The 25,709-nt window shown below is 48.7% G+C and overlaps 1 protein-coding gene and 1 non-coding gene across 2 annotated transcripts in view; both read left to right on the forward strand.

Moving 5' to 3' along the window:
* NTM (neurotrimin) overlaps window positions 1–25,709 on the forward strand; it is a 546,022-nt gene that overhangs the window by 245,992 nt on the left and 274,321 nt on the right. The gene's annotated exons all lie outside the window — the stretch shown is intronic.
* Window positions 21,232–21,331, forward strand: LOC128898880 (U6atac minor spliceosomal RNA). The gene has a single exon (XR_008463014.1). It is a non-coding gene; the product is annotated as a U6atac minor spliceosomal RNA (small nuclear RNA).

Consider the following 25,709-nt stretch of genomic DNA (forward strand, 5'->3'; position numbering starts at 1 on the left):
GAAGGCCAAGGCCGTTCTGGGGTGGGTCAGAAGGGCTGTGACCTGTAGGATGGAATAAAACAGGTTGGAAAAGACCTTTGAGATCATCAAGCCCAACCTATCACCCAACACCCTCTAATCAACTAAACTATGGCACCAAGTGCCTCATCCAGGCTCTTCCTAAACACCTCCAGGGATAGGGACTCTACCACCTCCCTGGGCAGCACATTCCAAGGGGCAATCACTCTCTATGAAGAACTTCTTACTAACATCCAACCTAAACCTCCCCTGGTGCAACTTGTGACTGTGTCCTCTTGTTCTAATGCTGCTTGCCTGGGAGAAGAGACCAACCCCCAGCTGGCTCCAACCTCCCTTCAGGGAGTTGCAGAGAGCAAGAAGGTCTCCCCTGAGCCTCCTCTTCTCCAGCCTAAGCAACCCCAGCTCCCTCAGCCTCTCCTCACAGGGCTGTGCTCCAGACCCCTCCCCAGCCTTGCTGCCCTTCTCTGGACACCTTCCAGCAACTCAGCATCTTTCCTAAACTGAGGAGCCCAGAACTGGACACAGGACTCAAGGTGTGGCCTAACCAGTTCATGGAGCTGGTCCTCCAACTAGACCCAGGAGGTTTCACCTGAACTTCATATGTTTATAAACATTAATAAGATCTCCTCTCAGGCTGCTCTTCTCCAGGTTAAACAGCCCCAGGTCTCTCAGCCTTTCCTCATCATAGAATCAACAAGGCTGGAAAAGACCTCAAAGATCATCATCACCTCTCACCCAAGACCTCATGCCTACTAGATCATGGCACCAAGTGCCACATCCAATCCCCTCCTGAACACTTAAGGACACATCAGACACATGTTGCAGTTCCTTCAGCATCCTTGTAGCCTCTGTTGTTCGCTCTCCAGTACATCCCTGTCCCTCTCAACCTGGGGAGCCCAGAGCTAGGGAATATACTCCAGATGTGCTCTCACCAGGGCAGAGTAGAGGGGGAGGAGAACCTCCCTTGACGTGCTGACCACACTCCTCTTCATGCATCCCTAGGATGCCATTGGCCTTTTTGGCCCCAAAGGCACTCTGCTGTCCCTTAGACTGAGTGCTCTTAATGTGGGCATGAACTATATTCTCCAGCTCCACTCAGGGGACCATTAAGGCTGGCAAAGATCTCTTAGATCAAGTCCAAGATCTTAGATGTGAGGAGGAAATGCTTCACAGTGAGCCAGCCCCTAGCAGATGGAGCAAACCACACAATGCAAAGGAGGACTTTCAGGGGGACCTTTCTTCCTGTGTTTTGAGCAGAGAAATGTGAGATAATCTCTGATATTCCCCTTCTGCTGTCAGCCCTGTCTCAAGTTTGTTGCCTTGAGAGCAGGGAGAGAGTTCTTGGTGGGTTTTTTTTCCTCCTTTCCCTCCGATTTGAATCTCTGAGGGCTGTCTCCAGCTGACACCAACTGATCTCTGATAGCCCCACTGTAATAAATCCTGCCTCTCTTTGGCCTCCTTGATCCCTGCTGATGCTCCTGTCGTTGAGGCTTCCTAATTCTCAGGTTCATGGGGGTCAGCCAACTGCTGTCCCCACGGGTGCCCCCCAGAGCCTGTGTTTGCCTCGCTGGAAGGTTAATGCTGAGGGGGGGGGTCACAACTTTTTGATGTATTGTCTTTTGGCACTCATCACTCTTTCCTTTAAATTAAAACTCCCTCCAGATGGGGTCTGTGACACAGATTTATTGATCTGCAATAAAACCTCCCTCATAACCTGTACAGCTGCCCATTCATCTTGCAGGGAAGAAGGGATCATTTCTCTGGGGATGTCCCAAGAATGAGAGCAAGCTGCTAACTTTGCTCTGCCCCTGCCTGCCTGCTTTCCTCCACCGTTCCCATACCCCATCTCAGGTCATTTCCAAGGGACTAGGTGGGAACTACATCATCTCTCAGCCTAGCCCTCATGCCCCTTCTGTCTTAGAATCAATAAGGTTGGAAAAGACCTCGGAGATCAAATCCAACCTGTCACCCAGCACCTCCTGACAGCTAAACCATGGCTCCAAGTGCTACATCCAGTTCCTCTTTGAACACCCCCAGGGACAGTGACTCCATCTCCCTGGGCAGCCCATTCCAATGGCCAATTCCTCTTGCTGGGAAGAACTTTCTCGTTACCTCCAGCCTGAACCTCCCCTGGCACAGCTTGAGACTGTGTCCTCTTGTTCTGGTGCTGCTTGCCTGGGAGAAGAGACCAACCCCCACCTGGCTACAACCTCCCTTCAGGGAGTTGTAGACAGCAAGAGGGTCTCCCCTGAGCCTCCTCTTCTCCAGGCTAAGCAACCCCAGCTCCCTCAGCCTCTCCTCACAGGGCTGTGCTCCAGACCCCTCCCCAGCTTTGTTGCCCTTCTCTGGGCACCTTCCAGCATCTCAACATCTTTCCTAAACTGAGGAGCCCAGCACTGGACACAGGACTCACAGTGTGGCCTAACCAGTGCTGAGCACAGGGCAGAATGACCTCCCTGCTCCTGCTGGCCATTCTGTTCCTGATGCAGGCCAGGATGTCTTTATGGTACTTTAGGACATGGTTTAATGACTGTGGTGGCCTTAGGTTGATGGTTGGATTGGATGATCTTGGAGGTCTTTTCCAACCAAAACAATTCCATGAGTCCCTGGTTCTGTGACTCAGGTGCCCAGGAAGTTACGTGGTAGCTGAAAGGCCAGCTGGAAAGGTCCCAAGCGATGCTACAAGCCATAGAAGTCTATTTTAGATGCTCTAAGTCTTAATGAGGCTTCCATGCCTGACTCTCACAGGGATGTGCAGATGAAGGGCTTAATGGCAAGAAGTTGTGGCTTTTGTGGTGCAAGAAACTGCTATAATTGGATGCTGAGAGAAATTCCAGCCAGATGAGCTGCCTGGAAGCTCTAATGATCTCCTCCTTGATGACTTCTTGCACACACTTGTGGCTTTTTTCCCCCACAAATTGCTCTGGAGAAACCCATCTGAAAAATCTTTCTTTGGTGATGTGATGATTTGCTTGCTCAGATTAGGGTTGTTTAGTGATATGATCAAACCTTCCAAAAGGGTTTCAATCTTGGGGGGTGGAAAAATAGATCAGATGTTCTCAGAAGCATCATTTTCCCATGACAGAACAACAAGTGTGAGTGTGTGATGCCAAATGTGATGTGACAATCTTGAGTTTGAGGCAGGCTGACAGAAAATTACCCCCTCTCCTCCCAGAACAGATAACTGAAGCCTAGATGTGCCCAGCTGAAGTCTTCTTCCTCAGTTTCCCACCAAGGAAAGATGAAAATGAAGTGAAAGGCTAAAATATAACACATCTAAGGGCCAGGTTCTACACATTGGCCACAACAACCCCAGGCAGTGCTGCAGGCTGGGGTCAGTGTGGCTGGAGAGCAGCCAGGCAGAAAGGGACCTGGGGGTAGTGGTTGATAGTAGGCAGAACATGAGCCAGCAGTGTGCCCAGGTGGCCAAGGGCATCCTGGCCTGGATCAGGAAGAGTGTGGTCAGCAGAAGCAGGGAGGTCATTCTGCCCTGTGCTCAGCAGTGGATAGGCCACACCTTGAGTCCTGTGTCCAGTTCTGGGCTCCTCAGCTTAGGAAAGATGTTGGGGTGCTGGAAGGTGTCCAGAGAAGGGCAATAAAGCTGGGGAGGGGTCTGGAGCACAGCCCTGTGAGGAGAGGCTGAGGGAGCTGGGGTTGCTTAGCCTGCAGAAGAGGAGGCTCAGGGGAGACCTCATTGCTGTCTCCAACTCCCTGAAGGGAGGTTGTAGCCAGGTGGGGGTTGGTCTCTTCTCCCAGGCAAGCAGCACCAGAACAAGAGGACACAGTCTCAAGCTGTGCCAGGGGAGGTTCAGGCTGGATGTTAGGAAGAAGTTCTTCATAGAGAGATTGGCCATTGGGATGTGCTGCCCAGGGAGGTGGTGGAGTCCCCATCACTGGAGGTGTTTAGGAGGAGCCTGGATGAGGCACTTGGTGCCATGGTTTAGCTGATTAGATGGTGTTGGGTGATAGGTTGGACTTGATGATCTCAATGGTCTTTTCCAACCTGGCTTGTTTTGTTCTGTTCTGTTCTGTTCTATACCACTAGCTTGAAGCCAGTCCCTCCAACTTGCATTTCTGATGTCAAGTCTGGTCCCCAGCTTGATAGACCTGATACTTGACATCCTCAGGAATCATGCAGTGTTGCTCTCTCTTTAGGAAGCAAATGGGATTAGGAAGGATCAGGCGTTCTGACAACTGAGACAGGGCTTTTCAAGATGCCTCAAAGCACAGTGCTGTGTGAAGCAGGATTATGGTGTCTGACCCAAGTCGCCTGCACATAAAGATGTTACCTGTGGCAGTCTGTCAGATGTTGGCTGCGCTCTTGGAGGTTCACTTTGGGTAACTGGGTTGACTTACTTGCATCTGGCCAGGTTTTGGTTGGAAAAGGCCTCTTAGGTCATTGAGTCCAACCATCAGCCCAACACCATGATGGCCACTAAACCACGTCCCCAAGTGCCATGGTCACAGGTTTCTTGAACACCTCCAGGGATGGAGACTCCACCACCTCCCTGGGCAGCCTGTTCCCAATCTCTGACCACTCTTGCAGCAACGAAATTGTTCCTAATCTCCAACCTAACCCTCCCCTGGCACACTTTAAAGCCATTTCCTTTCCTATCACCTGATAGTAGGGAAAAGAGACCAACCCCCACCTAACTGCAAACTCCTTTCAGGAAACTGTGGAGAGCAAGGAGGTCTCCCCTCAGCCTTCTCTTCTCCACAGTAAGTTTCCTCAGCTTCTCCTCACCAGGCTTTTTCTCCAGACCCATCCCCAGCTTTGTTGCCCTTCTCTGTCCATGCTCCCACACCTCAATACCTTTCTTGGAGTGAGGGACCCAAACTGGACTTTGAAGAATATGGGGGCAGGTGGAGCTGCAGGAGAAATCATAGAATCAATTAGGTTGGAAGAGACCTCAAAGATCATCAAGTCCAACCTGTCACCCAACACCTCATGACCACTAAACCATGGCTCCAAGTGCCACATCAAATCCCTTTTTGAATACCTCCAGGGATGGGGACTCCACCACCTCCCTGGGCAGCACATTCCAATGGCTAACAACTCTCTCTGGGAAGAACTTTCTCTTCATCTCCATCCTAAACCTCCCTTGGCACAGCTTGTGACTTGTTCAGGGGGAGAAGCAAAAGGATGCATGAGGTGGCCCAGAAATAGCAAATGGGAGAGACCAAAGAGCTGAATGAGGAGAGGGAAAGTGAGAGGCCTCGAGCACAAGCTCAATTTAAGAAGGATATTGAGACACTCAAAACATGTCTAGAGAAGGGCAATGAGGCTGGGGAGAGGCCTTGAGCATAAGCCCTATGAGGAGAGGCTGAGGGAGCTGGTGGTGTTTAGCCTGGAGAAGAGGAGGCTCAGGGGAGACCTTCTTGCTCTCTCCAACTCCCTGAAGGGAGGTTGTAGCCAGGTGGGGGTTGGTCTCTTCTCCCAGGCAAGCAGCACCAGAACAAGAGGACACAGTCTCAAGCAGTGCCAGGGGAGGTTTAGGCTGGAGGTGAGGAGAAAGTTCTTCTCAGAGAGAGTTGTTAGCCATTGGGATGTGCTGCCCAGGGAGGTGGTGGAGTCCCCATCCCTGGAGGTGTTCAAGAGGGGATTGGTTGTGGCACTTGGAGCCATGGTCTAGTCATGAGGTCTGTGGTGCCAGGTTGGACTCGATGATCTTTGAGGTCTCTTCCAACCTTGGTGATTGTGTGCAAGTGCCCGTGGATAAGGGTGGCAGAGTGGTGGCCTGAGTGTGGGCCGTCAGGGGAGGGTGGGTGAGTGTCGAGTCAGACGGGAAGGCTTCCTCATCCATCACCATAATCGGGAAGCCAGGCTGAGAAGGTTTTAATCACCGCGCACGGAGCTGGAATGCAGAGCGAGTTTATGGTTTACAGTGAGCGGCCTGACACAGCTGATTGATGTCAAATATGTCATGATGTATATTGTAAAGCCAGGAGATTTAATGGTGTAACTCCATGGTAGTGTTGGAAGTGAGGCGCTGCAGAGCAGGGAGTGATGGATGGGCTCATTTCCATGTAAAATTGCCGATGGCATTGACAGTGCCGGCATGTGGAGGGGAGATAAGAGGGAGACAGCAAGATTCACTCTGACCCTGGTATTGAAATATTAAAAGACAGCTGTAGGATCACCTGGACTCTGCAAAGCGAGCTTGTGTCTGGGTGCATCTGAGTGTGGATGCACACTCCAGCTCCCCGGGGTAATGAGGTGCGCCGCACGGCTTTCGGAAGCAGGCAGCTCCGGGGAGCCTTAGCAGCTCCTGGCTCGGGCAAAAAGAGTTTGTGCTGCTCCCACACAGAATTGTTTTGGGTGGAAAAGACCTCTGAGATCACAGAGTCCAACCATTAGCCTGACACCTCCATGGCCACTAAAGGATGTCCCAGAGCGCTATGGCCACAGGTTTCCAGGGATTGGGACTCCATCCCCTCCCTGGGCAGCCTGTTCCCATGCCTGACCACTCTTGCAGCAGAGAAACTGTTCCTAACTGCCAGCCTGAACTATGACTCCCTGAAGGGAGGTTGTAGCCAGGTGGGGGTAAGTCTCTTTTCCCAGGCAACCAGCACCAGAACAAGAGGACACAGTCACAAGCTGTGCCAGGGGAGGTTTAGGTTGGATGTTAGGAAGTTCTTAATAGAAAGAGTGATTGGCCATTGGAATGTGCTGCCCAGGGAGGTGGTGGAGTCACCATCCCTGGAGGCATTTGGGAAGAGACTGGATGGGGTGCTTGGTGCCATGGTTTAGTTGATTAGATGGTGCTGGGTGATAGGTTGGACTCAGTGATCTCAAAGGTCTCTTCCAACCTGGTTAATTGTATTCTATTTGGACCTAAATTGCTCCCCAGCACCAGGTGAACTGGTGAATGTAAGCATGAGAAGGAACTCCTTTGCTTTGAGGGTGGCAAAGCACTGGAGCAGGCTGCCCAGAGAGGTGATGGAGTGTCTGTCTCTGGAGACTTTCAAGGTCCTCCTGGACATATAGCTATGTGATCTGCTTTAGGTGAGCCTGCTCTGGCAGGATGATATTCAGCAGCTCCTTCCAGCCCCTACCATTCTGTGAATCCAGTTGTTGCTTAGCTCTGGAGGAGCCTGTGTCCTGGGAGTAACTTTGCAGGGCTCGGAAGGGCTTGCTCCAGGCAAGCACAGCCTGGTAGCCTGAGGCTCAGCATCTCCTGTGGCACAAGGCTGCATTTCCAGCTCCAATGAATGCACCATTAACCCAGACTTCAGCACGTTCCCATTGTCACCGTGGTGTGTCAGCAGCAGGGATGGTGCAGAAGTTGCTTTTGTAGCTCAGGATCCCCCTCACGACATGTTCCTGTTGTCACCTCGGTGTGAGGAGCAGGACCGGTCTAGAAGCTGCCTTTGTAGCTCAGGATCTCCCTTCTAATTCTGGTTGACTGAAAGGGAGGCTGGAGAGAAAGAAACAGAGGGGAGCAAAAAGAAAATCTGGGGCTGCTGCAGTGATAGAAACTGAATGTGGCAGAGCAGAGAGTCCAGCTGAAATAAACTCTCAGAGGAGGTTTTGTTTCCATCACAATGGTGCAAGCTCCTGAAACGCCAGGGTGTGATCCTGGAATGTGATCCTCAGCTTTATTTCTTTAGGATAATGTCCCCAAGCTTTGGTGAGCTGCTTGTGAGGGTCCTGGGGAAGGTCAGCAGGAGAAACCTGGAGAAAGACATTAGGAGAAATCTGAAGAAGGTCGTTAAGAGAGGCCTGGGGAAGGTCAGTAGGAGAAATGAGCTTCTGGGTGCCAGTGTGCTGCTGGGAAGCCTGGAAGGGATGCAGGAATCCAAGAGGTTAAAGACTCATGTTTTTGGGTGGTTTTATCAGGATTTACCTCTCTTTTGAAGCTTTCCAGCTAAAAGTCTATCTGCTGTCCTACAGCTCAGGTAGCTTATCCATATCTGGTGCTAATGACTCCCTTGAAGCTGCTGGAGTGGTCCCTGGGATAAGCCATCCCAGTTACCTCGTGCAGGAACTTTGAAGGGTGAGAAGCAAAGAGAAAAATGTCCCTCTGCAGCTGCTCAGGCTGGCTTGGGAAGGATCCAGGAGCAGCCAGGGAATGGGATGGGTGGGAAAGAGGAAGTCAAGAGAAGCCCTTGCCCCCTAATGAGGGTTACTTATATCACAGAATCACCAAGGTTGGAAGAGACCTAAGAGATCATCAAGTCCAATCTGTCACCCATCACCTCAGGACTAAAGCATGGCACCAAGTGCCATGTCCAATCCCCTCTTGAACACCTCCAGGGGTGGTGACTCCTCCACCTCCCTGGGCAGCACATTCCAGTGGCTAACAACTCTCTCTGGGAAGAACTTTCTCCTCACCTCCAGCCTAAACTTCCCCTGGTGCAGCTTGAGACTGTGTCCTCTTGTTCTGGTACTGGTTGCCTGGGAGAAGAGACCAACCCCTCCTGGCTACAACCTCTCTTCAGGTAGTTATAGACAGCAATAGGTCTCCCCTGAGCCTCCTTTTCTACAGGCTAAACAACCCCAGCTCCCTTAGCCTCTCCTTGTAGAGCTTGTGCTTAAGGCCTCTGACCAGCCTTATTGCCCTTCTCTGGACACCTTCAAGAGGGGCAACAAGGCTGGGGAGAGGCCTTGAGCGCAAGCCTTACAAGGAGAGGCTGAGGGAGCTGGGGTTGGTTAGCCTGTAGAAAAGGAGGCTCAGGGGAGACCTGATATGGAGACCTGATATGACATCTACCACTTGGTCCTTGTCACCTCTGATCTCATCCTTCATTCCAACCTACTTGACAGTCAGTGGAAGAGCCTACACTGGGATGGTTTTTAGGGTAGGCTGACTAAGCACCGACTGAGCTGACCCTGCTCTAAACACTTAAGAGGCTTTGCAAGGGGATTAAGTGACTGCATTTTAATCTTTCCTCCTTCATGGGGACGTGTCATGGGTCCCAGTGTGCTCCCCAGCCCTGGCTGTGGATGATCCTGGGATGGATGGAGCAAGTGGAGCAGGCAAAGGGCAACATTTCCAAGAATTAACTTGAATTGCTCTTTCTTTAGAGGAATAAGCCTAATATTGAAGCCATCCTTGCAGAGGACTTTTTCTTTAAATGTTTTTTAAATCAGTTGATGAGCTGCTCTGTCATCTTTGGAGACAGTGGATGAATTATAGAAGAGCCAGAGCTGGGTGCTAAGGATGAATCCAGCATCCTTGGTGGACAAGAAGCTCACCAGGAGCTCTCAGTGTGGACTTGCAGCCCAGAAAACCAATCAGACCCTGGGCTGCAGCAAGAGAAGTGTGGCCAGCAGGGCAAGGGAGGTGATTCTCCCCCTCTGCTCAGCTCTGCTGAGACCCCACCTGGAGTACTGCCTCCAGTTCTGGAGCCCCTATTACAAGAGGAATCTGGAGGTGCTGGAAGGTGTCCAGAGAAGGGCCACGAGGATTGGAAGAGGGCTGGAGCACCTCTCCTGTGAGGACAGACTGAAGGAGTTGGGGCTGTTCAGTCTGGAGAAGAGAAGGCTCCCAGGTGACCTCATTGTGGCCTTCCAGTATCTGAAGGGGGCTACAAGAAGGCTGGGGAGGGACTGCTCAGGATCTCAGGGAGTGATAGGACTGGGGGGAATGGAATGAAGCTGGAGGTGGGGAGGAAGTTCTTCCCCATGAGAGTGGTGAAGCCCTGGAATGGGTTGTCCAGGGAGGTGGTTGAAGCCCCATCTCTGGAGGTGTTTAAGCCCAGGCTGGATGAGGCTCTGGCCAGCTTGATCTAGTGTGGGGTGTCCCTGCCCATGGCAGAGGGGTTGGAACTAGCTGATGCTTGTGGTCCCTTCCAACCCTGACTGATTCTATGATTCTGTGCTCTGCTAGGAGAAAGCAGTCTTGGGGGTGAGAGGAAAAAAGGAGTTAGGTTTCCTGAGCTCATATTGGTTCTGATTCCAAATCCTTAGAAGATGATGTGAGTCCCATTTTCCATTAACTCTTAGAGCAGAAATAGGGATTGCAATACCAGATCAACGCTGTGGTCTGTCTCCAAAAGCTGCCAGCAGCAGATGCTCAGAGAAGGGAGGGGGGGTGGAAAAAAGAACTAGAGAGTTATGCTGGAGTCATAAATTTTATCTGGGAGGATGTGATGGGGGCTGCACAAACAATTATGGCAAAGTCATCCTGGCCCAGATGGGTTCTTGAGATAAAACAGAGGGCCAGCAGGATTGGAAATGGTGCAAGGATTGAGAAGGTCATTGCTGTCCCTGTGTAGCCCTCAAGGGTTAAGAAAGGACAAGGAAAGAGAGAAGTGTTGATGCTGGTTGGTTTGGTTTCCTTGTAATTCCTCTTGGGGAAGAGCATTTGTGGAACCACTGGAAGCACCTTGTGCAGCATCAGGCATTGGAATAGGTTGCCCAGGGAGGTCATGGAGTCGCCATCCCTGGAGGTGTTGAAGAAGGGTATGGTCATGGCACTTTAGGACATGGTTTAGTGGCCATGGTGGTGTTAGGTTGATGGTTGGACTGGATGATCTTAGAAGTATTTTTCAACCCAAAGAAATACTATGATTTCATAACTTAAGAATCATGGAATGTAATGGGTTGGAAAGGACCTCCACAGGTCATCTAGTCCAACCCCTATGCCTGACCACTCTTGCAGCAAAGAAATTGTTCCTAATCTCCAAGCTAAACCTCCCCTGGCACAATTTCAGGCCATTTCCTCCTCTTCCTCTTCTTCCTACTATCACCTGATAGTAGGGAGAAGAGACCAACCCCCACCTCACTGCAGCCTCCTTTCAGGGAGCTGTAAAGAGCAATGAGGTCTCCCTTCAGCCTCCTCTTCTCCAGCCTCAGCACCCCCAGTTCTCTCAGCTGCTCCTCCCCAGCCCTGTTCTCCAGACCCTTCCCCAGCCTTGTTGCCCTTCTCTGGGTAACCCATTGGTGTACTGATACCCCCAGCATCCTCTCAGCTCCCCACCTTTGCCCCCTGCCACACCCTGGTGGCAGCCAGCTGCCCCCTCAGCCCTTGCCCATGAAGTTGAGGCTACTTTGGTGCTTGTTGATTTTCATTATCATCTTTCTCCCTGGCTCGGCACTCCCGCAAGGGAGGCAGCGTCTGTGTTAATGGGATTATGCCTGCTGTTTGCTGATGGCTACGTGTTTGCCTCTTCCTCTCCCTTTGAATTTCACCCAGATAATTGATTTCTGTCTCTTCCTTGGCACTTGCTGTTGCAGCATGGGGTGTTATTAGTCCCCTTTTGTTTCATCGCCGAGCGCGAAGCCTTTACAAGGCAGCCCGAGCAGAAAACAATTGTTGAATGTCTGCCTTCCCTTATTAACTGACAGGGACTGAGGGCAGCTTGAAGCCCATGGAGAAATGTGACATCAGTGATGGCTTGGGAGCAATGTGACTCCTTCCCACTGCGTGAGGTTGGGTGGATTATCCAGGTCTCCACTGCTACTCTGACTCTGATTGTCTCCTGTCCATCCATTGATCCAAAGTTAGAATCATAGTGATTCCCACCAAAATGATTCTGTGGTTGGAAGGTACCTTTAAGATCATCAAATCCAGAGGTCAACCCAGCACTACCAGGTCACAACTAAACCACATCCCTCAGCACCACCTCTCCATGGTGTTTCAATACCTTGAGCGATGGCAACTCTACCATCGCCCTAGGAGGCCTTCTGCAGTGCTTGAGCAGCATTCTGTAGAAGAAATTGTTCCTCATGTCCACCTTAAACCTGCCTTGGTGCACCTTGAGGCCATTTCTTCTCATTCTGTCACTTGCTACTTGGAAGAAGAGAGCATCTCTGACCTTCTTCTTTACTTTGGTCACAACCCCATGCAGAGCTACAGACTGGGGTCGGAGTGGCTGGAGAGCAGCCAGGCAGAAAGGGTCCTGGGGGTACTGGTTGACAGTAGGCTGGACATGAGCCAGCAGTGTGCCCAAGAAGGCCAGTGGCATCCTGGCCTGCATCAGGAATAGTGTGGCCAACAGAAGCAGGGAGGTCATTCTGCCCTGTCCTCAGCACTGGTTAGGCCACACCTTGAGTCCTGTATCCAGTTCTGGGCTCCTCAGGTTAGGAAAGATGTTGAGTTGCTGGAAGGTATCCAGAGAAGGGCAGCAAGGCTGGGGAGGGGTCTGGAGCACAGCCCTGTGAGGAGAGGATGAGGGAGCTGAGGTTGCTTAGCCCGGAGAAGAGGAAGCTCAGGGGAGACCTTCTTGCTGTCTCCAACTCCCTGAAGGGAGGTTGTAGCCAGGTGGGGGTTGGTCTCTTCTCCTGGGCAGAGCATATCCCCTCTCTGCTCTCCTATCTGCTTAATTTCTCTGCTTCATTTTCCCTTCCTATTGTCTTTGCTCTTTTGCCTTATTTTCTCTCTCACTGCCCTATTTTCTGTGCGACTTCTGCTTTTGTGGGGTGGTTTTTTTTTCCCCCCTCTTTCCCTCCCTAGGATGTGGCTGGCATGAATGAGTGATTTCTAGAAGTAATAAACTTGTTTAAGGAGGAAAGGAGGGAACACACACACACACACAAATATACAATACTAAAAAGCCACCTCATTTTCTGTGCATCACTGTGTAAAATGTACAATAACAGAGCAGAGCCACACTAAATGAGTTATGGTTTTAAAAAGAAAGAAAGAATCTCCCAAATTACCAACATGCCAAATACTATTAGCAGGCAGATTTGTGGAAGGATCCTGTGCACAGAGGAAGGTTTGCTTATTTCATTGCTTGTCTCCCTTGCTTCCCCTCTACGGCAGATGCCGGCCGCTCGTAGCAGCTGGCTTGAGGTGCCCTGAATGAACAACTGACACCCCCCCACCCACCCACTCCCCAAAATACATATAAATAAATAAGGAAAAGCAAGACATGATCCCCAGAATCATTTTTCATGGTGTCAGGGTATCAAGGTAATGTGTTACTTCTTGCAAGAGCTTCCTATATGTGAGCAGAAGTCTCATTTCCTTTGACGGGATTAATGATCGCTTATTCCACCCGAGAAGGGAGATGGAAGGGAGTCAAAACAGAGAGGGCTGAGCAAGAGAAATGTTGTCTAGGGATTGATTTGCTGGCGTGGGCCAGGCAACCATGCTGGTGAAGGGTCTGGAGAATAAGTCTGAGGGAGCTGGGATTGCGTAGTCTCCGGAGGAGGAGGCTGAGGGGAGGTCTTGTTGCTCAATACAACTCCCTGAAAGGAGGTTGTAGGGCAGTGGGGGTTGGGCTCTTCTCCCTAGGATCAGGTGGTAGAAGGAGGAGGGATGGCCTGAAATTATGCCAGGGGAGGTTTAGATTAGAGATTAGGAACAATTTCTTTGCTGCAAGAGGCATTGGAACAGGCTGCCCAGGGAGGTGGTAGAGTCCCTGTCTCTGGAGGTGTTCAAGAAAGGTGTAGCCATGGCACTCTGGGACATGGTTGAATGGCCATGGTGATGGTGGGTAGATGGTTGGAGTTGATGATCTTGGAGATCTTTTCTAACCAAACCAATTCTGTGATTTTTTTTTTTTTAATATCAAGGCTTTAATAAGTGGGCTGCTGGGATAACTAGATAACTATGAGCATCCTCAGATATTGTGCCTGTTGCTGATGGAGTTAGAAAGTAGTTGAGTGGTCCTGGACCAAGCTGCCCAGTGCAGTGGTGGAGTCCTCATCCCTGAAGAGGTTTCAAATCTGCATAGATGAGGTGCTGAGGGACATGGTTTTTAGGCTGGAGGTGAGGAGAAAGTTCTTCCCAGAGAGTTGTTAGCCATTGGAATGTGCTGCCCAGGGAGGTGGTGGAGTCCCCATCCCTGGAGGTGTTCAAGAGGGGATTGGATGTGGCACTTGGTGCCGTGGTCTAGTAGTCATGAGGTGTGGGGTGACAGGTTGGACTTGATGATCTTTGAGGTCTTTTCCAACCTTATTGATTGATTCTGTGGTTTAGTGGTGACCTGGCAGTGCTGAGTTAGTGAATGAACTCATTGATCTTACAGGTCTCTTTCAACCAAAACAGTTCTCTGATTCTCTCTTAGGTGAACAGATGGGGCAGGCAACAACCAGAGTCAACTTTTTGGTGGTTTCCAACCAAAACAATGCTATGATTCTATGACTAGCATTGGAGGAGGCCCATGTGGCAGTTCATATTCAATATTCCAAGCAGCTGAGGTAGTGCACCTCAGGTAGAGGAACTATTTTCCCTCATTCAAAGCATTTCTTTTTCACTGTATTAATAGAAGTTGCTCTTGTGCTGATTGCACTTATTTTTTGCTTGCAAGTGTGAGGAGCTCAGCCAAGAGATGGAAACACTGTTGAGCTTGGCCAACAAAGCCATGCTGTCAGTGGTCAGCCCTGGGGGACCTGTCTGAAGAGCAAAAGGCCAGAGCGTGGCTCCATCCCTCTTTGGTCGAAGCTGCTCCATTTGTGCATGAATAAATATTTGTTGGGCTAGCAGAGATTTTTTTTATAGCCCATCATCTAGGGCACTCAGCTGGGCTGGAGGAGATGTGTGCTCAGATCTCTGTTCCAAAGCGCGTTGAATTATTTATCTGCGACAGAATGGCTCACAGGAGAGACCAAGAGGAGGAGTCAGAGGCCAAGTCTGTAGCCTGATGGCTGAGGTATTTAGGTGCCAAGAGAGGCTGTGATTGATTGATTGATTTTTATTGCTGCAGATGACTGGCTTTTTTTCGGGTTCAAGTTGGTTTTCTGCTCTGGGTCTGAGGAGGAAGCCTGTACTGGATTGTAGATGTGGCTCCTAAACTGGGCTGGTTTGGGATGGGTGCTGGAGGGTTGTTTGTAGGTCTCTACATATCCCTATGAGGAGAAGCTGAGGGAGCTGGGGTTGCTTAGCATGGAGATGAGGAGGCTCAGAGGAGACCTTATTGCTGTCTACAACTCCCTGAAGGGAGGTTGTAGCCAGGTGGGGGTTGGTCTCTTCTCCCAGGCAAGCAGCACCAGAACAAGAGGACACAGTCTCAAGCTGTGCCAGGGGAGGTTTAGACTGGAGGTAAGGGAGAAGTTCTTCAATGACAGAGAGATTGCCCACTGGAATGTGCTGCCCAGGGAGGTGGTGGAGTCCCCATCACTGGAGGTGTTTAGGAAGAGCCTGGATGGGGTGCTTGGTGCCATGGTTTAGTTGATGGTGTTGGGTGATAAGTTGGACTCGATCCTCGAAGGGCTTTTCCAACCTGGTTAATTCTACTCTATTCTCCATGGAAATATTCCAAGGTTTAGGGAAGGTGGCAGATCTTTGAAATACCCATTTTTCTAAGGACATAGAGAATCACAGAATGGTTTGAGTTGGAAAGGACTTCAAAGATTATCTAGTTCCTACCCCAATGCTATGGGCAGGGACACCTCCCACTAAACCAGGAGATGTTGCTACCAATGGGCCTTCTATGCTCTGTTGCTCCTCAGATATCTTCCACCTTCTCAAAGGACCCTGGAGGTGTTAAAGGAAAGACTGGATGAGGCACTTGGTGCCATAGTCTAGTTGATTAGGTAGCATTGGGTGATTGGTTCGACTTGATGATCTTGGAGGTCTCTTCCAACCTGGGCAATTCAGTGACAACTTGTACAACCTATAATGTGTCTGCTGAGGCCAACATGCACCCAGCCTCCAAACCAACACTGCAGAACAAGACAGGGATATTGGGGATACTGCCCCAAAGTTCAGCTGGGGTAGCTGTCAAGCCATATGTGTCCTGCCCCAAATGTCTGCCAAGAGTTCGCTATCCCTTATCCTAGACACAAGCATTTAGCCTCAAGTGAGTTAATTAGCAGCTGAAGTCAAATGTAAAGGAGAAGCTGGAGTCTAACAGAACCCTGCCTTGCAGAGGTTTCTTCCATCCATGCTTTTCCAGAAGGGCTAGGAGGACTTTGGAGGTGTTGTGCAGCTTGTAATGAAGCCATGCTCTGAAGTCTCTGTGCACCCAGCAGTCAGACTCTTGTCATTGCTATTAAGTGGGAAGAAAAAGGTCACCCTCTTTGACCTTCCCCCAGGCAGCTCGTACAGCAAAGGCAACCTGAAGCTTCTTGACAGAAAGGCTGCGAAGCAAATTAAACAGAACAATGTCTCTGTTGTTCCTTTGGGGCTCCTTCATTACCAATTGGCAAAATTATGCTGCTCACTCCAAGGGAAAAAAAAAACCAAACCTGTCTGGGATATTTTAAATAATTGCCCAAGTCAAAACAGTTCACTCACCTTGAAGAAACACATTAGTTTGGGCATCTTCTGAGATAGGGAATAATAAATAAGAGTCAATGCATTAATTGTGCACTTAGGGTAGGTTCCAGCCTTCCTAAGGCTTTGGATTTGGTAGGTAAATGGAAACAGCTTCGAGGTGTGAGCTTGATCTAAATTTGGAGCAAGTTTGGGCTCGGCTTACGTTGAAAATTACTTCTGTTTTGAGTGGGGAGCTACATCAGGTGACGTCCAGAGGGCTCTTCTCACCTAAATGATGCCCCTGTGAGGTGTTCTTTATGTCCTTGTCACATTGATTGTGTTTTTCTACCTCAGTTAGTGGGAGGAAGCCTCTGAGCCACTGTGAGAAGCTGATCTTGGTTATTACCATGCTTTGATTTCCTCTCTTGAAGCGCCAAACTTCTGAGGAGTGCCAGAAAGAAAGCACTGAGATGGTTAAGAATCACAGACCAGTTTGGGTTGGAAGGGACCTTAAGGATCATCCAAGGTCCAACCCCACTGCCATGAGCAGGGATGCCTCCCACTAGCCCGGGTTGCTCAAGACCTCATGCAACTTGGCCTTGAGCACCTCTGGGTGCACAGCCTCCCTGGGAAGGAGGAGAAGGGAGGTTGGGAAGGAGGAGAGCTAGAGAAGCATCCTAGCCAAGGCACATGTACTACTTCCCAGTGATGTTGTCCTTGATGGCTTGGCAGCCCTGGAGGGCGCCGCTGGCTTTATCCAGCGACCTCTGTCTCGGAGCAAGACCACCCCAGCGTCCAAACTCATGCTCTTGGCTGGGGTGCAGCTTGAGGAAGGACCATGTGTGTGGAGTGTCATGGTTTGTATTAAACAAAAATAAATTCCTTCTAACCTGAGTTTTTCAGACAGGTTGTCCTAATATATTAACTTCTGTCTGTGTTTTGAATAGTCAATTTCACGGTGAAATGAGTTCTTAATAATATATTTACCACCTGGGAGAAATCTCCCAGCCATCTGGAAAGGAGTGGGGATTTAGTGCCTCCAAATGGAGATTGGTTTTTTATTTATTTATTTAGCCCAGGCTTTCCACCACCCCCCTTCACCCCAGACAGGACCCAGAGGATGCCTTGGGTCTGAGCTGATGATGGCAGCAGGTTTCAGGGGGGTTTGTCCTATCTCTTATTGAGGTGGAGGCATCAAGAAGCACGTGGAGGTTCTCCACAGCTTCCTGGGTGGGAGGTTGGTGTTAAGGCAGCTCAGGGCTGTGTTTCTGCTTTGCCAACCCCAGGCTAGGATGGTTTCTGTCCCTAGCACTGGGTTCGGAGAAAGCAGAGTTCTCTTGTCCCCTTCTTCAGCCCTAGGCTAGGATGGTTTCTGTCCCTAGCACCTGGGTTCAGAGAAAGCAGAGTTCTCTTGTCCCCTTCTTCAGCCCTAGGCTAGGATGCTTTCTGTCCCTACCACTGGGTTCAGAGAAAGCAGAGTTCTCTTGTCCCCTTCTTCAGCCCAGGCTAGGATGGCTTCTGTCCCTAGCACCTGGGTTCGGAGAAAGCAGAGTTCTCTTGTCCCCTTCTTCAGCCCAGGCTAGGATGGCTTATGTCCCTGGCAGTGGGTCAGAGGAAGAGGAGTTTTGCTTGTAGATGCTAACAAAATCTTACTCATGATGGAGATGTCAGTGATTCATGAGCTAAATCCAGGCTGGTTTATGTAATACATCTTTTGAACTCCAGCAGAATGGAAGCCAGATGCAAACCAAGCTATCCCTTGATTAGGTGGGGGAAATGGTGAATTCATCATCACTTGAAGTCTTTTAAGCAAGACTGATTGTGCCGCTCCAACCTATCCATTGCCTCAGCAAGAAGCGATCAGGTTTGATGGTGTTTGCCTGAGCTCAAGGGAATAATCCTGCTGTTTGCTCCGAGGTGAAATTGTGTGGCATGGCATCTTCAGGCTGTCAGTTTTGATTGTCTCTTCTGGCCTTTGACACCCTGGATTGATGGAATCTCATCATAGCCTTTCTCCCGCGTCCCTGCGTGGTTTTCCCTATGCGCCAAAACCTCATCTTTTATATCGCTGGAGTATGAAATTCCCGCATGCCCTGAGGGAACTCGGTGCTCACCCGCCACAAGTCCTTGCAGAAGAGGAATCTGGTGGCTCCAGGGCTTGAGAAAGCTTTAATTGTGTTTGAAAAAGCGATAGCATTAGCATACCCTGAGCCTCTCCTTTCATGCTCCGCACAGGTCCCTTGCGTGTCGTTGAATGAAGCTTTTTGCTGTGGAGATTTGTGTCAACTGGGGAATCTTAGCTCCTAAAAGCTTCTCCTTGGGGATGGTGGGACAGCCAACAAGGGAGTAGAGGACTGCATCCAGTTGTGGAGCCATTAGTACAAGAAGGATATGGAGAGGTGCTAGAATGTGTCCAAAGAAGGGCCATGAGGATGAGCAGAGGGCTGGAGCTGCTCTGCTATGGAGACCGATTGAGAGAGTTGGGGTTGTTCAGTCTGGAGAGGTGAAGGCTCCCAGGAGACCTAATTGTGGCCATCCAGTATCTGAAGGGGGCTACAAGAAAGCTGGGGAGGGACTTTTGAGGGTGTCAGGGAGTGATAGGACTGGGGGGATGGAGCAAAACTAGAAATAGATACAGTGAGATTAGATGTTTAGTTGATTAGATAGTGTTGGGTGATAGGTTAGACTTGATGATCTCAAGGGTCTTTTCCAACCTGATTTATTCTATTCTATGACTACTAAACCATGGCACCAAGTGCCACGTCCAATCCCCTCTTGAACACCTCCAGTGTTGTTCTGCTTGGAAAGGACCATCAAACTAAGACCACCATGGCCATTAAACCATGTCCCCAAATACCATGTCCACATGTATCTTGAACCCCTCCAGGGGCTCCACCACCTCCCTGGGCAACCTGTTGCAGTGCCTGACCACCCTTTCCCTAAAGAAAAGTGTGCACAGGGAGAAAAGAAAGAAAAAGCAGAAGAGAGCCCTGTTAGGAGCTGCATTTTACAACAGGTTGCCCCAAACCCTTGGATTTAGCTCTCCTTGAAGGTGGAAGTTGGCAATAATTGAAGACCAGATTTTGCAGCTGCTGCTCTGACATGATATTGCTGCTGGGTGTTATGAAAACCACTAGAGCTAGAAGCCAGTGCTATAGACTCTTCTTGGAGCTTTAGCTTTCAAACATATGAAGCATCAATCTCTAGCTAGCGGCTCATGAGCTATCAGCTCCTACAATCAAGTGGAAAAGAGTATTTCAAAAGTGCTTAGTTACTGGAACGGTACAAAATGCTTTCTGGACCAGTAAATGCTTCCATGTCTCAGTCCCAGGCCGTGATTAAGAAGATAAAAATCTAGTCCCTGAGAAAATGCACTGCCTGGTTGCTCCTGGGGCTGAAATGTCAGAGTAAACAGGAGGATGAGGAAGGGATTCCAGGCCTTCAGGATCGGTTTGCTCACCCTGTGGGGGCTGCTTCCAGGCCCCTTTGGGCCACACATTGATTTGATTAATTTTTAATTTGATTTATTTTTTAATATATTTAAAAATGATCACTTATTGATTTGGTCCTTTTATTTGGTATTGATTTGTACTTTGGTGCTTCGAATTTTAATTGCCATTTATTGGCTTGGTTTGGTCTGTTTATTGTGTAGCTATTTTGTGATTACTATTTAGTGATTTGATTTTCATTCTTTTGATTTTGTTTCTATTTTCAATTATTCCTTGATCTGGTTTGGTCTATTTATTGTGTAGCTATTTTTGATTGCTATTTACTGATTTGGTTTTTCTTCCTTTTGTTTCTGTTTCAAATGATTCTCTGATTTGGTTTGGTCTGTTTATTGTGTAGCTATTTTTGATTGCTATTTACTGATTTGGTTTTTCTTCCTTTTGTTTCTGTTTCAAATGATTCTTTGGTTTGGTTTAGTCTGTTTATTGTGTAGCTATTTTTGATGGCTATTTACTGATTTGGTTTTTTCTTCCTTTCTTTTGTAACTACAATAGACTAAACCAAATCAAATAAATAAAAACTGAAGATAAAAAGAACTAAAATCAATGAATATTAAAAATAACTAAAATAGACTGAAAGCAAATTCAATGATTAAAAGTTGAAACAAAATGAAAAGACTAAAACTCAATAAACAGTAATTAAAAATAACTGCAATAAATAGACTAAATGAAATAATTTAAAATTGAAACAAAATAAAAAGAACAAATAAATAATAATAAATATTAAAATCAATAAATATTTAATTATTTGATTTAATTTTATCTGTTTCCAATTTCAATTATTAATTTGCTTTTAGTCTATTTATTGTAGTTATTTTTTTATTATTGATTTGCTTTATTAATTTATTGATTTGATTTTTAATTAATTTCTTATTTTACTGATTTGTTTGTTGGTTTTCAATATTTATTACACTGTGCCAGTTTTTTCCCCACTGCAATAAGAATTGTGGGCTTGAACCCCCCCCCCAGGTTCAGGCCTCGAGCTGTGCCAGGAGAGGTTTAGGTTGGAGATGAGGAACAATTTCTTTGCTGCAAGAGTGGTCAGGGATTGGAGCAGGCTGCCCAGGGAGATGGTGGAGTCCCCATCCCTGGAGGTGTTCAAGAAATGTGTGGCTATGGCATGTGGGGATATACTGTTACTGGGATCATGAAGATATTGGGTAGAAGGTTGGACTTGATGTTCTTGGAGGGATGAAGCTTTGTGGGTCATGGGTGAGGATTGTTGCTGTTTGAACAAGGGCTAATTAGCGTGGGTGCTCTTGGCCATCGTGTCCCATATGTATGGTGAAGAACCACATTTTATCACTATTTGGGGACTGTATCATAGAATAGAATACAATTAACCAGGTTGGAAAAGACCTTCAAGATCATCAAGCCCAACCTGTCACCCAACACCATCTAATCAACTAAACCATGGCACCAAGTGCCTCATCCAGTCTCTTCTTAAACAACTCCAGGGATGGTGATTCCACCACCTCCCTGGGCAGCCCATTTCAATGGCCAGTCACTGTAACTGTAATGGCCAAGGGCAAATGAACTTGTAGCCTTTGGCTCTTAAAACTTGGTGGCTGCAGGGCAGGCAGAAGTAGCCTTTCCTTGGTGGCAGGGGAGTGACTCCCCTTGATAAGGATGGAAGAGGCCCTTGTGGCCTATACAACATGCATATGGTTAAAGCACTGCCACCTACTTCATGGCATCTAACCATGCTTTCTTGAAGGTCTCTTGCAACCTCGTTTATTCCATTCCATTGATGGTGGAAGGAGCAAGCAAAACTCTCTCGGGCTCCTATTTCTTCCCAGCAACTTAGGATCTAAAATGAGATTGTCTCAATCTTGCCCCTAAAATGACCCTGCCAGCAGCTGGCACCTTGGAGGTCGAGTTTTCCCATGTGATGTCACTGGGCATTAGGGTGAGTTACCTTGAAATGATGTAAAAGGTTGGGATGCTTGAAATTGAAAGCCTCTCCATTCCCAGCCCCTTTTTCCCTGCGCCGTTTTCCCGGTGATGTGACATGATATCAATAACAATGAGGTTCCTCGCTGCCTGCTCCAGTTGTTTATGGAAAGGAGTTTCAGAAAACATATTATTATAGAGAATAATGGATGGGGCTGTAGGGAGACAAGGAAATAATTGCATTGAGGGGGGGCTTGAAAACATCAGCAAGCCAAGAATGGAATTTGGGTGGACTCCGATGTGGCAAGGTCCCTAGGACTAAGCTAATTCTCCATAAATCTCTGCAGCCCATTTAGGTTTACTGATTTTCCTTCTTTCTCCCCCCCCCCCCCCCCCTTTACTTTTTCTCCCTCCCTATTCCTCCAATCTCCTCTGTGGTCTTTCTTCAAAAGAGAAGAGAGGTGAACAACAAAACCCACCCCCATCCACAATTGTGGTGATTAATTATCCTTTTGTACCTTGTTAGCACCTCTGGGTTCTCTGTCAGGAGGGGGCCTGAGAATCATCCAAGCACGGAATAGAGAAGCAGACATCCTTCAGCTAAGGAGCTTGGAGCTTTGTTTGAAAAGAACTGAAGGGGGGGGGGGGGGTGGTGGAATTAAAAATAAAAATAAACAGAGAATATATTAAAGAAAAAAAAAAAAGAAAGAAAAGGAGCTGCTATGGAGTTGACATCCAGATCAGAAGTGTTGCCAGCATTCTGGCTGCTAAAGCTACTCATTTTTGGCTCTGCTCCCTTTTTTTGCCACTTTTGGGAAGAGCTGAAGCTCTTAAAGTTGTTAATTTATCATAGAATTGTAGAATGGTTTGGGCTGGAAGCAAGCTTAAAGATCAGCGTGTTCCAACACACTCAGGGATGCTTTCCACTAGCCCAGGTTGCTCAGGGCCTCATTCAACCTGGCCTTGGACACATCTAAGGGAGGAGGCAGGGAGGGGAGGCTGTCAAAAGAAGTCTCTTCCATTCTGCTGCTGGAGTGGGAAGGTGATGAGAGGGCAGAATGAGGTGGACATGGGGAGGCTGTAGAAAGAATTCTCTTCCATTCTGCTGCTGGAGTAGGAAGGTGATGAGAGGGCAGAATGAGGTGGAATCATAGAATCATTAAGGTTGGAATGATCTTTATGCTCATCAAGCCCAACTGTCAACCCAACACCATTTATCCATCTCCTAGAGAGCCATGTCTATAGTCTCAATGTCCTGGTGTTCCTTTTATGGAACTTGGAGATCCAAACCTCTCTACTCTGCCCTGGTGAGTCCTGGAATGCTGTGTCCAGCTCTGGGGTCCCCCATTCAAGAAGGACAGGGACTTGCAGAAGAAGGTACAGAAGAGGGCTGCAAAGATGCTGAGGGGAGCAGGACATCTCTATGAAGAGGAGAGACTGAGAGGGTTGGGGCTGTTTAGTCTGGGGAAAAGAGCAGCCTGAGGGGGGAATCTCATCAATGCTGATCTGTACTTCGAAGGTGGTGCAAGGAGGATGGGACTAGGCTTTTTTCAGTGGTGCCCAGTGACAGAACAAGGGGTAATGGGCACAAACTTAAGCATCAGAAGTTCCATCTAAATGTGAGGAAGGACTTCTTTAACTGGAGGATGATGGAGCACTGAAACAGGTTGCCCAGAGAGGTGCTGGAGTCTCCTTCTCTGGAAGCATTCAAAACACACCTGGACATGTTCCTGTGTGACCTCCTCTAAATGAACCTGTCTTGGCAGGGGGGGTTGGACTTGATGAACTCCACAAGCCCCTTCTAATCCCTCCCACTCTGTGAAACTGGAAGGAATTTGGCATCTTGATGCTGCCCCTGGGAGAACCACATTCCCCACCCTGAGAAACACAGGGGAGGTCAAACATCTTCTTGAAGCCTCTGTTGAATATTTTTCCCTCCAGCCATTCTCCCCCTGAAGATTCCAAATGGCTATCTCACAAAAGACCTATTGAGTTGCCATTCCACAGTGAATTTTCCCCCTCTATTTTCCAGTCAATCATTTCCCCCCCTGGCCCTGTTATTTTTATTTGCATTACATCAGCTTGATGGGGGGGGGGGGGAGGAGTGAAAATCCAGGACTTTGACTGCTTCTTTCAGAGGTGGGATGAAAGGACCTCTTTTGCTTCAGGGGAGGATGGTTATTTGTTCAGCTTTCCAGGGTCTGGGAATAAAAAAATCACTAGCCTGGAAGCATGGTGTTGTATTTATCATAGGATTAAATTGTAGGATTAAATCAGTGGGAGGTGGTGGTGGTTACACTTCCATGAGCTTCCTGGGGTTGAAGTCGGGAGGAAGGGGACAATTTGTATTCCCTGCTTGTGCTGCTTGCGTCACGTTTCAGCCCCTTTTTGGCCTCATTCGTAGGGTTTAGCATCCTCCATTAGTTTCACAAGGACTCATGCTGGCTTTGCTAGTGGGGGTTGGTCTCTTCTCCCTAGTATCAAGTGCTAGAATGAGAAGAAATGGCCTGAAATTGTGCCAGAGGAGGGTTAGGTTTGGATATTAGGAACAATTTCTTTGCTGCAAGAGTGGTCAGGGATTGGAACAGGCTGCCCAGGGAGGTGGTGGAGTCACCATCTCTGGAGGTATTCAAGAAACCTGTGGCCATGGCACCCTGGGGCATGATTTAATGGCCATGGTGGTGTTGGGTAGAAGATTGGACGTGATGATCTTGGAGATCTTTGACAAGCAAAACAATTCTGTGGTTCTATAGCTGCTGAAACCAGTGCTGACTTTTCAGGGAGGGGGTTCTGCACACCTCCACCACTCCAAAAGAGTCACAGTATCACCAAGGTTGGAAGAAACCTTCAAGATCATCAAGTCCAACCTGTCACCACAGACCTCATGAGTCCTCCCAGTGTCTTCCCTCACCAAATGCTGGGTGAATAATGACCTTTCATATCATAGAGTCACTGTCATTGGAGGTGTTCAGGAGGAGACTTGATGGGGTGCTTGGTGCCATGGGTTAGTTGTTTAGGTGGGTTGGATTGGTTGATGGGTTGGACGTGATGATCTTGAAGGTCTCTTCCAACCTGGTTTATTCTATTCTAAATTAGGACATTGAGACACTTGAATGTGTCCAGAGAAGGGCAGGGAAGTCATTCTGCCCTGTACTCAGCACTGGTTAGGCCACACCTTGAGTCCTGTGTCCAGTTCTGGGCTCCTCAGTTTAGGAAAGATGCTGAGCTGCTGGAAGTTGTCCAGAGAAGGGCAACAAAGCTGGGGAGGGGTCTGGAGCACAGCCCTGTGAGGAGAGGCTGAGGGAGCTGGGGTTGCTTAGCCTGGAGAAGAGGAGGCTCAGGGGAGACCTTCTTGCTCTCTGCAACTCCCTGAAGGGAGGCTGTAGCCAGGTGGGGGTTGGTCTCTTCTCCCAGGCACCCAGTACCAGAACAAGAGGACAGAGTCTCAAGCTGCACCAGGGGAAGTTTAGGCTGGTGGTGAGGCGAAAGTTCTTCACTGGGAGAGTCGTTCCCCATTGGGATGTGCTGCCCAGGGAGGTGGTGGAGTCCCCATCCCTGGAGGAGGATTGGCCGTGGCACTTGGTGCCACGGTTTAGTCATGAGGTCTGTGGTGACAGGTTGGACTGGATGATCTTTGAGGTCTCTTCCAACCCTGGTGATTCTGTGACATTTCACAGCTTGCTCCATGGCTTGGGGGTCACCTCGGAGAGAAGAGCAGAAGGGGTTGGGTTGCGCCGAGGTTTTCGGTGGCGGTTTTGGGGTTGCTGGTGGGTTTTTTTTTTTGCAGTGGAGTAAACCCTGAGCTGCTGTCAGATGGTAGGGAAACAGCTTATGCAAACCTGAAAATAAACCCATATGCTTCACTTACCACTTCTATATTTTTTTTTCTTCCCCCTAACCTTTATATAAACGTCAGGGTTTGGGGAATGACAATGACACTTCAGGAGAGAGATTGAAATGTAACACACGAGAAACATCACCACGAGATGTTTTGACTTCCCTTCAGCTCCCTTCTCTCTCAGTTCTATTTATTATTATTTTTCCTCCCCTCCCTGCAAAACAAAAACCACACCAAACCTGTTCACTCAAACCTGACTTGAATCCACAGACAGTTTCTGTGCCTGCAAAAATGACATTTTTCTAGCAAAACACGCTGTCAGTCGAAAACAAAAGGGAAAGAAATCCTGCGGGCCTTGCT

Source organism: Dryobates pubescens, chromosome 34, assembly GCF_014839835.1.
Source record: "Dryobates pubescens isolate bDryPub1 chromosome 34, bDryPub1.pri, whole genome shotgun sequence".
Lineage (NCBI taxonomy): Eukaryota > Metazoa > Chordata > Aves > Piciformes > Picidae > Dryobates > Dryobates pubescens.